General features: G+C 38.9%; 1 long non-coding RNA gene across 1 annotated transcript; it reads right to left on the bottom strand.

Moving 5' to 3' along the window:
• Positions 1-309: 309 nt before the first annotated feature.
• Positions 310-13,182, bottom strand: LOC140594530 (uncharacterized). The gene is made up of 4 exons (XR_011995394.1): positions 13,105-13,182; positions 12,808-12,930; positions 5,888-5,964; positions 310-521 (listed from the first exon to the last, which is right to left on the bottom strand). It is a non-coding gene; the product is annotated as an uncharacterized lncRNA (long non-coding RNA).
• Between the last annotated feature and the right edge of the window lie 52 nt (positions 13,183-13,234).

Genomic DNA, 13,234 nt, shown 5'->3' with positions numbered 1-13,234 from the left:
AGAAGACTTAAGTTAGGTTCCCACCTTGCTCTCAGTTTAGTCCTCCTTTTCTAATGCTGACTTTGACATTTTCCCTCAAGGAAATACTGGTTTTGATCTTCCTCATTGCTCATCTTTCTGGTTATAGTTTTTTCACTTCTTCTCCCCCTCCTTCCACTGAACATGAGCTATTTGATGCTATGCCTTACTTTCTTGTGAGCTCAGCAATGTTTTGTAAAGATTGATTTTTGTTATTTATTCAGGATCTAGTTATATTTTAATGAATGTACTTTACAGAATATGTATTAGCCATATTACAGGAAGCAAAGATCTGTTTTATTCTTTTTTTAAAAAATACTGTGCCTGGCAATGGTCACATGAGTCACATCTGAATATTTTTGTTATAGTTAAGACAAATAATGTACTAATTCCAGTTCAAGAGCAGTTTTTCCTCCTGTTTTTCATAGCCATCTTGTATTGACAGAGTGGGTGAGACACACCATCAGCCATTCATCTTCAGAAAGTCTGTAAGAAGAAACATCCTAGAAAACAAGCCAGTTGTAGAGTATCATTTGTTCTTTATGCTCTCTTAGGGTGGAGAACATTGACTTCTTTTTACTCAGTCATTTTAGGAAAAAGGAAAACATACTGTTAAGCGACCAACTTCATCAGCACATGCTGTCCCATAGCTAGAAACAATAATGACTTCCATGGTCATAGCTTCTATGAGAGGTGAATATGGATGTTGTCCGGAAAGTCTGGGCTCTGTTCTTTACTCTGGGAAAAATGGGTGGAGGGTTTCATATGTCTCCTGAACTTTGATCTTCTCCCTCTTTAACTATTATAGGTCTGCCCTATGTTAAGTAAGCCACAGAGGGCTATCAAGAACTGGATTCTGCTGTGGATTCAGTGCAAAATTGTGAGGAAGTTGCAGTCAAGAGATAAAGCTATATGACCTTTTCAGAGACTACTTTTCTCATAAGCATGGTTCCCCGCCCCGCCCCCCCCCCCCCAGTTTGCTTGCTTTTTTTCAAACTTGTTTTGTTTAACACAAACTTGATCTTTCCTTCCCCTTTCTCTATAAATCTAATTTCTGGGCAAAGAGAAAAGGTAATTTGTTACATGCTTGTTGCAAGACTGGTTCAGGTTTTTCCTGGAACTAACACCATGAACAGACAGAAAGGTCCTGTGTTTTTAAGAAAGATAATAATTTTTAAAATGTATTCCAAGGGTACACTGTGACAGATTAAAATTGCCAGATAAATACAGATTGCCTCTATTTTTCTTCGCTAAATGTAGCAGCCCTCATCAGAAACCATGTTAGGGACTTTACAGAATTTTCCTTGACTAGTTATCACAATTCTACAAAGCAGGACAAACAATGGCCAAACTGGAGTTTGAATACAGTTGTATCTTGTTCTTGAGTCTAAACTGCTCTGCTTATTCAGATCACTGACTGTAAAAGTTCAAATCATAAAGGCCAATGAGAATACATAGTGAAATTGATACTCACTTGTGCTGGGTTGACCTTTCCTTTTAGAAAGTAGGCAACTTGTCTCACCTAGGAATGAAGTCACTACCCAGAAATCAAAGGGGGACCTTAAGAGTGAGGGTTGGGGTGACTGGGTGATGGGCACTGAGGTGGGCACTTGACGGGATGAACACTGGGTGTTATTCTATATGTTGGCAAATTGAACACCAATAAAAAATAAATTTATTAAAAAAAGAGTGAATTGTCAAAAGGCTTAACTCTCTAGAAAAGAGGTAAGAGTGAGAAAGATATTACTTTCTTTGATCTTTTTATTTTTATTCTCTGTTGTTTGAGCTAAACTGGGTTCTAAAACATAATTTTCATAAATGGCAGAGTGGAAGCTAAAAATGTAAACAGAAAGCTATTCCCTTCCACCCCCACAGCAAGCAAACCCTTCAACACCTATTTATGTAATGATCTCTGATTTACTTTCAACAAAGGTTCTGTGATTTAATGGAATTACTTTTTTCTTTTTAAATACAAAAAAAGGAACTTTCTATTTTTCTTTAACTTTAAAAAAGTATCAAAAGCTTATCCCAAATAAAATCATAGATATGGTCATATGATCATTGAAAGACTTCAGACAAGCCGTAGTTCACATTTGTGAACCAATCTGTGAGCAGTAGACATTTCCAAGAGGGAAAATCCAGCCCATAGGTCTGAAATGGTCTCTTAGTGGCCTTTCTGTTGGGCCCAGTATAGTGATAATACTGACTGTAAAGATGAAGTGAGGTCATACCATCATGCTCATGACAAAGATATAAATGCAGATTAGAGCAGTGTTTCTAGGCTTTGGCTACTCATATCACCTATGAGTCTTTTGCAGTATCAATTTTCTTCTGTTGTTTACTTATTCCTTTTCTTTACATCAACTTGCTTTTTAAAATAAATTTAGCTTTATCCTAAGCAATAATATCCATGATATTGAGTTTGATAAGGCAATTATATATTTGTATCTGATAAACATTAAATCATAAACATAACTTAAAATTTGAAATATTTCTTTGTGAGCTACTTAAAGTCACCCAGTATACCCATGTACCTGTGGTGGTATGTTTACAATGCTTTGGGAAATACTGAGCAAAGGTCAACAAACTTCGGCCAGTTGTCTGTTGGTGAAAATAAGGTTTTATTAGAACATCGGTCCATTCAGTTTTGTATTGTCTATGGCTGCTTCTGTGCTACAATGACAGAGTTGAGTAATTGCTACAGAGGCCGTATGTGTTGCAAAATGGAAAATACTTTGTATGTGTCCTTTATAGAAAAGTTTGCCAAGCCCTGGCTTGGCACTTTCTATGGACTGCTCTCTCGTTTCCATCTTGGTCTAAGTCCTCTTCTCCCTAGAAGTATCTTTCATGAGAAGAGACTGTTCCACCTTCTGTGAGGACCAGACTAGAAAAAATTCACTTCTGCGTAGGCTGAACCCGAAGTGTCTAATGAAGGTCTATTGATAGATCTCCACCAAATGTCAATTTACTGCAGGAACTAGCTGTCTCATTATCTCCCAGCCAGCTGGACTGAACATTCCTGCACTTTTCTTCTCTCCAGTCTTCAAAATGGCAGTGACATAAGATGAGATTTAAAGCTTGAAAACTGACTTTGAATAAGAATTCAACGTTGATGTGGTTGTCACTTTTAGCTCTGATATCTATATTCCTGGCAAGTGTGGGCAGCTTCTGTTTGAGGTAAAGTTGAAAATTGTTAAGCAGAAAGTAATTTTCATCAGGTAAAGTAGGAAGAACAACTGTGAAGTTGTGTCTCCTTATATTACACTGCTTGATAGATTTTTTTAAGATTTTATTTATTTGAGAGAGAGAGAGCATGAGTAGAGTGGGGGAGCAGAGGGAGAGGGAGAAGCGGATGACTCTCCACTGAACAGGGAACCCCCCCCCAAAAAAGGTGCTTGATCTGAGGACTCCCAAGATTACGACCTGAGCCCAAAGCAGATCCTTAACTAACTGAGCCACCCAGGCCCCCCTACACTGTTTGGCAATTTTTTTTCTTAGATGTTTCTTATGGAAGGGACTAAAAATCCTTACATAAAAGCAAATGAGAATTGCTAATTTTGAGGACCAAAGAGAAATGGCCATGTATATGTGTATTAGCTATTGTTTTCTCTGAAAGTGTTTTTTTTACTGTTCTTTTTTAAAAGATTTTATTTATTTATTTATGAGAGACACACAGAGAGGCAGAGGCATAGGCAGAGAGAGAAGTGATGTGGGACTCGATTTCAGGACACTGGGATTACGACCTGAGCCAAAGGCAGATGCTCAACCACTGAGCCACCCAAGTGCCTTATTGTTCTTATTATTATAGTTCATCAGTGGATAATAGCAGTTAATGTATCTTCTTATAAAGTCTGACCACTGATTCCTTTAAGAGATAGAATCGGCCCTTCTGCCTGAAATATCTTCCACCTACTTCTCCATCGAGAAAACTCCTACTTACCCTTCCAGACCCAAATAAAATGTCCTCTATGAAAACTTACCCAGTCCTTCCCCAGTCTAAATATACCCACACACCCACACACCCTACCCCAAATAAATCACCATCTTTTCTTAAGAGTACACTTATCTTGATGAGCACTGAGAAATATATAGAATTGCTGAATCATTATATGGTACACCTGAAACATAATATAACACTGCTAATTATACTTGAATAAAAATAAAACTGTATATTCTCTATAACATCTCCTTTGTTCATAATTTCATTAGTCCACAAATACCTTCAAGAAATAAGCCTATATTAAAAACACTTAATTGTGATACATTCTTATCTTATCAATTGGAGTTATATTACACACTTTAATGCTATTATCCAATGATGAACTATAATAATAAGAACAATAGGGCACTTGGGTGGCTCAGTGGTTGAGCATCTGCCTTTGGCTCAGGTTGTAATCCCATGTCCTGAGATCGAGTCCCACATCACTTCTCCCTCTGCCTATGTCTCTGCCTCTCTGTGTGTCTCTCATAAATAAATAAATAAAATCTTTAAAAAAGAGAAGAACAATAAAAAAAAAAACACTTTCAGAGAAAACAATAGCTAATACACATATACATGGCCATTTCTCTGGAAGAAGAAATATGGCCTTTTCTGAGTCTGCTTAGTGGGTCTTTTGTGAATGAGCTGCTTGTTTCCAGGAAAAAGAGTTCCTGGAGTTCCTTGTCTTTGGGTAGAGAATATACATCCCCTAATTCTGATGTTTTGGCCTGGCTCACCAAACCACACAGTTTCTGTAATGTGATTCATGTTGGAGCAGTGAGGGTTCAGATTTGAGAACGGAGGTGAGACCTGGCCCCAGCCTAACTCTTGCTGAAAGACTCCCTTCCCTGGGTGACTGTGGGGTGATACTAAAAAAGCCTCCCTGATGCATCTGCACCTCACACCATGATACTATTTTGTTGACTTCACCGTGGTCTGGATCCTTACTGCCAATTCTTGATTGGCCCCTGTATTGAGGATGGAATCAACCAACAAGATGTTGATCTTGTCTTTCTGCATCAGTGAGTGTCCCACAGGGCCAGGATCCCATGTTTCCTATAGTTCAGCTTTTATCCTTCTCTTGAGAAATAGCATTAATCCTATGGGGGAAAAGCAGGTGTGGAAGCTTCTATTCCGGGGACTCTTTGCCCAAGAGCAGGGACATTCACAGGGCAATTTACTGCTATAGGCATGGAGCAGTTTGTGAGCAGCCTACTGAGAGCAGGGGCTTTGTTCACAGTGGCTCTGACACGATGTTGCAAACAGATGGGTAATGGGGAATAGGGTCAAAGGCAGAGCTATAGCTTTCACAGTCTAACTAGGGCACATCAAGTGATAATTGCTGGTGACTTAAATTTGGCAGAGACATGTGTTGGGATCTCATGAAGACTGTGGGAGTGTAGCCTATATATCAGGGGGGTGGTGTAGGATAGATATTCCAGCTTCTCTAGGATCAGTATTATCTGGAGGATGGCTGAAGTGACTAAGCCAGAAAGCCTCATGGCAGGCTGGGAATAGGAAGGAGGCTCAGGCATAGTCTACCAGGCTTCCCACTTGTTTCAAGACTCTGCATGCTCTTTACCTCTTTTGTGAATCCCCTTAGATTAACACAATTCATAGAATCATTGCATGTAGAATTGGAAGGTATCTTATAGTTCATCTCCTTCAACTCTGGTCCTGTTTCAAGATGAAAACTGAGGTCCAGAGTGGGCAAGTAAATGAAATTGTCCAAGAATGGTTAAAATGTTATACTCTCTCCTTTCTCTTCTCCTCCCTTCCTTCTCTCCTCCCTTTCTCCCCTCACCTCCTGCATTCCCTTCCGTCCTCTCCTCTCTCCCCTCCCTCCTTCCCTTCTTTCCTTCCTTCTGCAAATATATATTAAGCACTTACTATGTTCCAGATAGTCTTCTAGGCGATTGAGACACATTAGTGGATCAAACAGTGAAAAATCCGTGTCTTCATGGATCCTATTGAAGAGACAGACATATTAAACAATGTGCATAATAAATAAGTTATACAATTTGATAAGTACTATGGAAAAATCCAGGGCAGGATTTCTGGGGGTGGGAGAAGGGAAGAATGCAATTTTAAACAGAATGGCCAGGGCAGAATTTGTTGAGAAGGTGACATGTGAACAAAGGCTTGAAGGCACTGAGAATCTACTGTGTGGATCTCTGATAGGATATTCTCTCAAACCAACAGCAGATGGTTTGAATTGTGATGTAAGAGAAAGAAGAGTTATGGATGACTCCAGAGCTTTTGGCCTAAATGATGGGAAAGATAGACATGCCATTAATTGAGATGATTGTCTTAGAGCAGGCTTTAAGAGGGGAAATCAGGAGTTTAGGTTTGGACATGTTGAATTTGGTATGTCTGGTAGATGTCCAAGTGGAGTTATTAGGAGAGTGGCTAGATGTTGAAGTCTGGGATTTAGGAGAAAGCTCTGGACTGAAGATGTAAATTTGGAAGTAGTCTTGAATATATAGTATTTAAATCTATGAGACTAGAATGACTTGTCAGGATAGTATGTATAAATAGAGAAGAAGAGATGACCCTGGGGCACCTCAACATCAAGAGAATTATAGACAGTGTGTGTGAACAACACTTTCAAAGTATTTTGCGAGAAGGAAAGAAACAAAATGGCAGCTAGAGGGAAAGTGGGAACTTCTAGAGAGAATTTTTCTAAGATGGGAGAAATAATGTTTGTAACCTGATAGAGATGGTTTGATAGAGGGTGGCAGTTTGATGATATAGGAGAGAGAGGGAGAGTTGCTATAACAATATCCTTCAGTAGTCCAGAAGGGATGGATACAAAGATGCAAGTGTGAAGAGGAGTGACTTTTTTTTTTTGGATAGGAGTGTGGTTACTTGGTACATTAGCAGGTGAGAGGATGGAAATGAGGCATTGGAGATGGTAGATAGAAGGAGTGGCAGAGTTTGCCAGATTTCTACTCTATTGTTTCAGATTTCTCCACTAAGAAGAAGGTGAGAATTAGCTGGAGTAAGAATGTGGGAGGATCCTTGGAATTTTGAGAAGAGAAGGTGAGAAAAACCCCTTTTAATAAGGAAAATGAATAGGCTAGGAAAAGATAATACTTTCCCTCCCTCCCTCCCTCTCTTCCATCCTTCTTTCCTTTCCTCTTTACTTTAATCTAACTTTCTCTTGCATATCTGTAACACACCAAGCACTGGGTATCTGAAAGTGGAGAGACAAACATTTTTCTTTGGGCAGTCATTCCTGTTCCATGTTGGTATCATGAATGAATTATCCAGGCATCAGGCCCATCACAGAATCTTCAGAACTGTTCCTGGCAGGTGATGATGGATGGCTGGAAATGGGCAGTCAGAATGCTGGCTGAGAGCTTCTGCAGGAAAGGACAAATCTAAAATCCAACAGTGAAACTGAGTTTGCTTCACTCCCACACATAGGCTCTCAGATTTTATTATTTCAGGAGGCTGCTCTCATAAGTCAGTTGACTAGAAATTTGATTGGGGTTGTTTCTTAGAACTAGATTAAAAACATTTTGTTATAATGTAGTGTTTTCAGAATATATCCAGCCAAGGAAGTTCATCATTTCAATCAGCTAAGAAATATTGGTCAATATTTCTTTTTCAAGGATCAACAGGACTCCAAATATCTGATAGGTGCTTGGAGCATATAATATGTATTGGCTTTATTCATAGGGACCTAAGACAGAGCAATATAGAATTACAGATTGGTTTAATTACAAGTGGGAAATTGAAACCTTCATAGGAAATGCAATGGTAGGTATTCCATTCTAAATAGCTTTTTTTCCTTTCTCAAAATTCTGAGGGTTATTTAAAAAAAAATATATGAGCTTTGCTGGTTTTTAGTCTCCTAGCACATCACTTTGATTCGTATTTTCATTATTTTGGCCTCTCCCTTGTCCCTTCCCTTACTATGTTAACCTATTTCCAATGATTAAGGGGCCTTAAGTTGATCAAGATACTTACAGTTGACTGGAGCTAGATACTTAGTTCTAATAAGAAATGCATTGTAGAGATTCCACTAGTAAGTGCCTATATTTTGGGGGGGGGGAGCGCCATTTTTTAAATGAACTAAAGTCCTATCTATAATAGAGATGATGCCATAGTGTCATCATTCCATTTGCCAACAAATCATGAAGTGCCTTGTGGTTGTATTCACTGTTCAATCTGTACTGTATTCAAGTATGAATTCCTCCACATGATTCCATCCAACACTCTATTCAACATGGGTCCTCTCTTGCTTTGATGATGGTCACTTGTGGAACTCCCTGGGACAGTCCCCTTGAAGGGACAAGTATCTTTCACTATGGGTCCATCAAAAGGGTGACGTGGAATAAATAGCATATCCCTTATTTCCCCTTCTCCCTGCTGATGGCACCATCCCCAACCTGCATCACTCAAGGCTGTGTGGGGATGCTATACTTTACCAAAGAGTTGAGAGAGGACATGTTAAACTATAGGCTAAATTTGACTTTTTGCAATTCCCAGTTCCCCACTGCCCAGATGATTTTTCCTAAAATACTTTATTACAAATCCTCATCTCAGAATCTTCTTCTTGGAAAACCTTAGGAAAAGCCTACCTAAGACATACACTATCTCATCTTAAGATATACTTGTGGTTTGTCAAAAGAAGCCTTTAAGAAAATTTCACACTCCACCCTAGAAATAGTGGTCATATTTTCTTCAAATGCCAAGAAAACTTATACATACAGATGTTAACAGAAATATACTTGGCAAAATGATTGGGATGCTAGTTTTATTTTGGTTTCTGTGTTTTTCCTTCTCTCCCATTTCCATTTCAAGGAAGTAACCAGGCTATTTATAATTCTTTGTATCTGGGGGTTTTGCAGGGCAGAAAGCTGAAGTTTCTGGTGACCTATATGATGACCCATATTCCTATCTCTGTGAAAGCCCAAACTTTTTGAAGTTATGATGTTTGATGTCTCAGAGAAGGAAGAAAGAAGAGAGAGAATTTCCATGAGGCTCTGAAAGGATTGTCTTAACTGGGAATGGGATGGAGGTCAACAGGACCCCAAAATATAAGACCAAGGAGTATTCTTGGGAAGGCCTTGAAGGGAGATGGTTTCATGGTGGACGTAGAGCTGGCTCCATGCCTAGGCCAACCTAGATCTCACCTACAAGCGTGGGGTTTCCCACAAGTTGGATGGAAAGTTACAAAACTGAAATTAAAAATAAGGGGGAAAATGGATCAGCTGTGACAGGGAGTGGCAAGCATCTGAAAGGAGACAATTAGGATTAGGAATAAGAGGATGCTATGCCAGAGCACCTTTTTGAATGATTAGGAATAAGAGGATGCTATGCCAGAGCACCTTTTTGAATTCTCCTGTTGGATTCATAATAGTTGTTCAATGAATGTTTATTTGTATAAATGAACGGTGTCACTTAAATTCCATCTCACCCAATCTTCAGGAATGGTTGTTCCCAGTTCATTAAGAGAGGGCACTAAGACAACTAAAAACACATTATCTTATAGGAAGCCTTATAAAGATGCTGGTGGCAGTGGTGAGACCAACCCTAACCCCAACTGGCAGAAATGGCATAGATAATACCAGTTCCCTCATCAAGGTCAGAGTCCTTGGAGAAGGAGACCAAAGCATCAACAGCTGCTATGTAAAGTCACTGTGCAGGGGGTTGGATATAACATCATTGGCAACAGCAGTTCTAATAATAATAGTTATTATTATAACAAGGATAATAATTAGAACATTAGCTAAACTTGCTAGAAAACCAGGTTTGTGCTATGTGCTTTACAAAAAGGAGCTCTGTGATATTGAGAACCATTGAGCAAAGTAGGGGTTATTATCCTCATATTTTTAGATATTGAAACTGTGGTTAAGAAAGATTAATGTACCTTTCCCTAAATTAGGCCTGAAATTTTAATCAGCTGTCTAGCTCACCTCTCAATGTATTCAGATACATAAGACATTATATTGATTTCAGTTTCTTGACAGATCTGTCCTGACACTGCCTTACTTGTTCTAAGATGAACTGATTGCTTTCTATCTTGAGTACTAGTTGGTATTCTGGGATGACCCTTCCCCATCATATTAGAGAGTCTGGTGTTGCTTCCCCTGTTTCCTGAACCCAAATATTTTTCTTTTTGGTCTACTCTTTTTTTTTTTTTGGCTTCACACATTCACCAATAAATGTCTGAGAAAGGTAAGCCATTTAGCTTTAGAGGTACATGTTTAGGTAGTAGAGCTATACAGTAAAATAAGGAAGTTTAGGGTAATGATTACCTTAGGGGGCAAGCAGTGGGTAGAGATTAGAAGGGAGCCCAATGCAAGCTTCTAAAGATGGCAATGTTTTTAAATTTTTTTTCCAATTTGCTGATTACATGGATATTCCCTATTTAATAAATTATTAAGTTATACATTTTTGTGCACTGAGTATGGATAATACATTTGACTATAAAAAGCATAAAAATGACTTAAATCAATAGTAAATATGCAGTACACCCTTAGTAAATATTAGGTATTATTATTGTTAAAACTGATTTTCAAACAGTGGCAATTTCCTTACTTGGGACATTTGGCAATGTCTAGAGACATTTTGGCTGTTTCAATGGGGGAAAGGGGAACAGTGCTACTGGTATCCATTGGTTTGTGGTCAGGAGTCCTGTTAAAAACACAGTATAGTATATGGGATAGTTCCCTATAACAAAGAATTATCTGGCCCTAAATATCAATAAATAGTTCCGAGGTTAAGAAACTCTGTTGTAAAGGCTCTAATATGGTATGTAATACCCAGAAGACCTCAATAAATGGGCATTCCCCACCCACCATCACAAACTATATTCTTTATTTAGGTCTGTTATGGCTTTCCTATCAATCAGTCACTGCTTCAATATGATAACAATGCATGCCTTCTGATTCCTTCAAGATTAAATATTAAATAAACTGTAAATAGATGAAATTAATAATGGCCAGGATTTTCTTTTAAATCACTTGGCTAGGGTAACGTTCTGTTTGCTAGCAATGAACTCAACTCTCCAGAGATTCACCAGATATACTGGGCATAGTCTATATCTGTCTTATCTTCTGATTGACAAGAGTCATCTATTGTCTTCTTGAATTTCCTCTAAATTCAGTCTGTGTCACAGAAGGTCTGGCCCCTCAGGCAGCAGTAGCAGTGTCCCCGTGGCTGTCGTTTGCATCATCTTTGCTGAAGCTCCAGAGACTCGAACCAATGGATACAACTCAGAGACCATTGGCATGCTGAGCATTTCTTCCTGTGGACATATCTAAATGTCTACTGGAACACAGGGGCTGATTTTTTTCCACAGCCACAGTGATCAGCTTACTTCTCACTTAGAGAAGATTACAGATAGTCTAAAATTAGTGTGTCAGTTTTTCCTGATTGAGGAAACAACCTCAAAAAGAAAGAAATTGAATTGATACTTATCCGTGGCATATTGATTTGATGGAACAAGTGGGAGGCAATGATTAATTTCACTGTTTATAAAGCCTCATGTGAATTCATAATATAATAAGTAGAATAGTACATTTGAACCCTGATAAATCAAATAATGTTCTTTTATTTCATGCCTTCTCTAAACTGCTCTGCCTTGAAAAAAAAAACCCAATAGTGTTTTATAAACTTTAGAATTCCAGAAGCTGAACTAGGTGTGATCTAACAACTTGCCATGGATTTGGAACTCTGATATCACACTTTATGATTGTATTTTTTCTTTGTGTGCTTCAGGCAACGACTTTCTCCTGGAGACTCTTCCTTGATCAGCAGTCATCCTGTCAGAAGCTATCCCTCGAAACAAATTTTAATGTCTATTAACTAGGGGTTCTGATTATTTTGGTGTGGCTCTTTTGTGCTAGGATAGATGACATTTCTCTCTCTGTAGTATTAGTATTTTAGCACCATTCAAAACATTTTTTTCATGGTGCAGGTAAAATAGAAAACGTCTTGCTTGGTTGGATCCCAGCTCTGTCACTTATTGACTACATGGGAAAGTTCATTTAACCTCTCTGTGCCTAAATTTCCTTGCCCATAAAAGGAACAGGTACTGATTGTGCTCTGAACACCTATGAAAACAGGGAGGGCAGGTGTCATGGGATTTTAGATGAGCAATTTCACCCAGAAAGGGATACAGGAGAGAAAGGCAATTATTAACATCACTAAATAGCCAGAAACTAAAAACTATGTACTGAGGAAAATTCAAAGACTTAAAATTTAATTTGGCTGACTATTGAAGGAAGATAAGGGGTATCAAAAGAACATTTTGAGTGTCTGTATGCTAGGTACATTTACACAGTTTGCTTTGTTTAAATCCCTAAAATAGTTCTATAAGGTGAATATTAGTTTATTACTTTTTCAGTGGATCCATAGACTTGCCCGACTTGTAACATGGCCTGGGCTCCAAAGATGAGCTGGACACATCACTCCTTGGTCTTGGGAATCAGGGAGCAGAGGGTGATGTTTGGTGGAGGGGGAGCTAGAAAGAATACGGTTCATAAGAGAATTGGGGACAGTGTACCTCATCTCCATGGCTGCCTGAAGTGCTAGTAATTCTGTAACTCCAAGTCCAGTGTTTCTTGGCTAATCCTTATCCCGTGTATACTTGTTCAAAGATGAAATCATGTGGGGGGTTCTTCTGAGGTCCCAGTTAGCATCATAATATCACAAACACACCACACACACACACACACACACACACACACAGTCCCCAGCAAGCAACTCCTGAGTACTGACTGAGAGCCAGACACTGCATATAGATAAGGGAAGCCACCAGGGCCACATGGGCATAAGAAATAAAATTTCCTTACCCCTGGATTTCTCCCAGAGTTTCCATCTCCATATTTGCTCACTTTTCCATAGCCGGCTCCTAAAGTCCAGGCTTTGCCTGGCCAGCGAGAATAATCAATGGTGAGCTTCCTAATCCCGTGGAGCTATATAAAGGACCAAAATAATGAGTTATTAGTGTCTGATCAGCTCTTCGTCCCCTACTGTTTATTGTCTACTTTGCTTCTTATCCTTTATACCAGGGCAACTTAGCTAAATAATTAAACTAAACAAAACAACTGTGTGTGGCTGTGGAGCTTCTCTCCACTTCTGCCTCTTACCATTTGCCTGTTCCTGATCTTCTTTAGTTTCTGATCTTTATCCTCTGATCACTTGATTCCATAACCATGAACTTGACCTCACCCCTGATTTATGTAAACCTTGCCTTTTACCTTCCAAATTTTATGTAAT

Source organism: Vulpes vulpes, chromosome 11, assembly GCF_048418805.1.
Source record: "Vulpes vulpes isolate BD-2025 chromosome 11, VulVul3, whole genome shotgun sequence".
NCBI classification, from domain to species: Eukaryota; Metazoa; Chordata; class Mammalia; order Carnivora; family Canidae; genus Vulpes; species Vulpes vulpes.
Note: the sequence above shows the minus strand (reverse complement) of the source record. Positions and strands in the feature narration are given on the sequence as shown.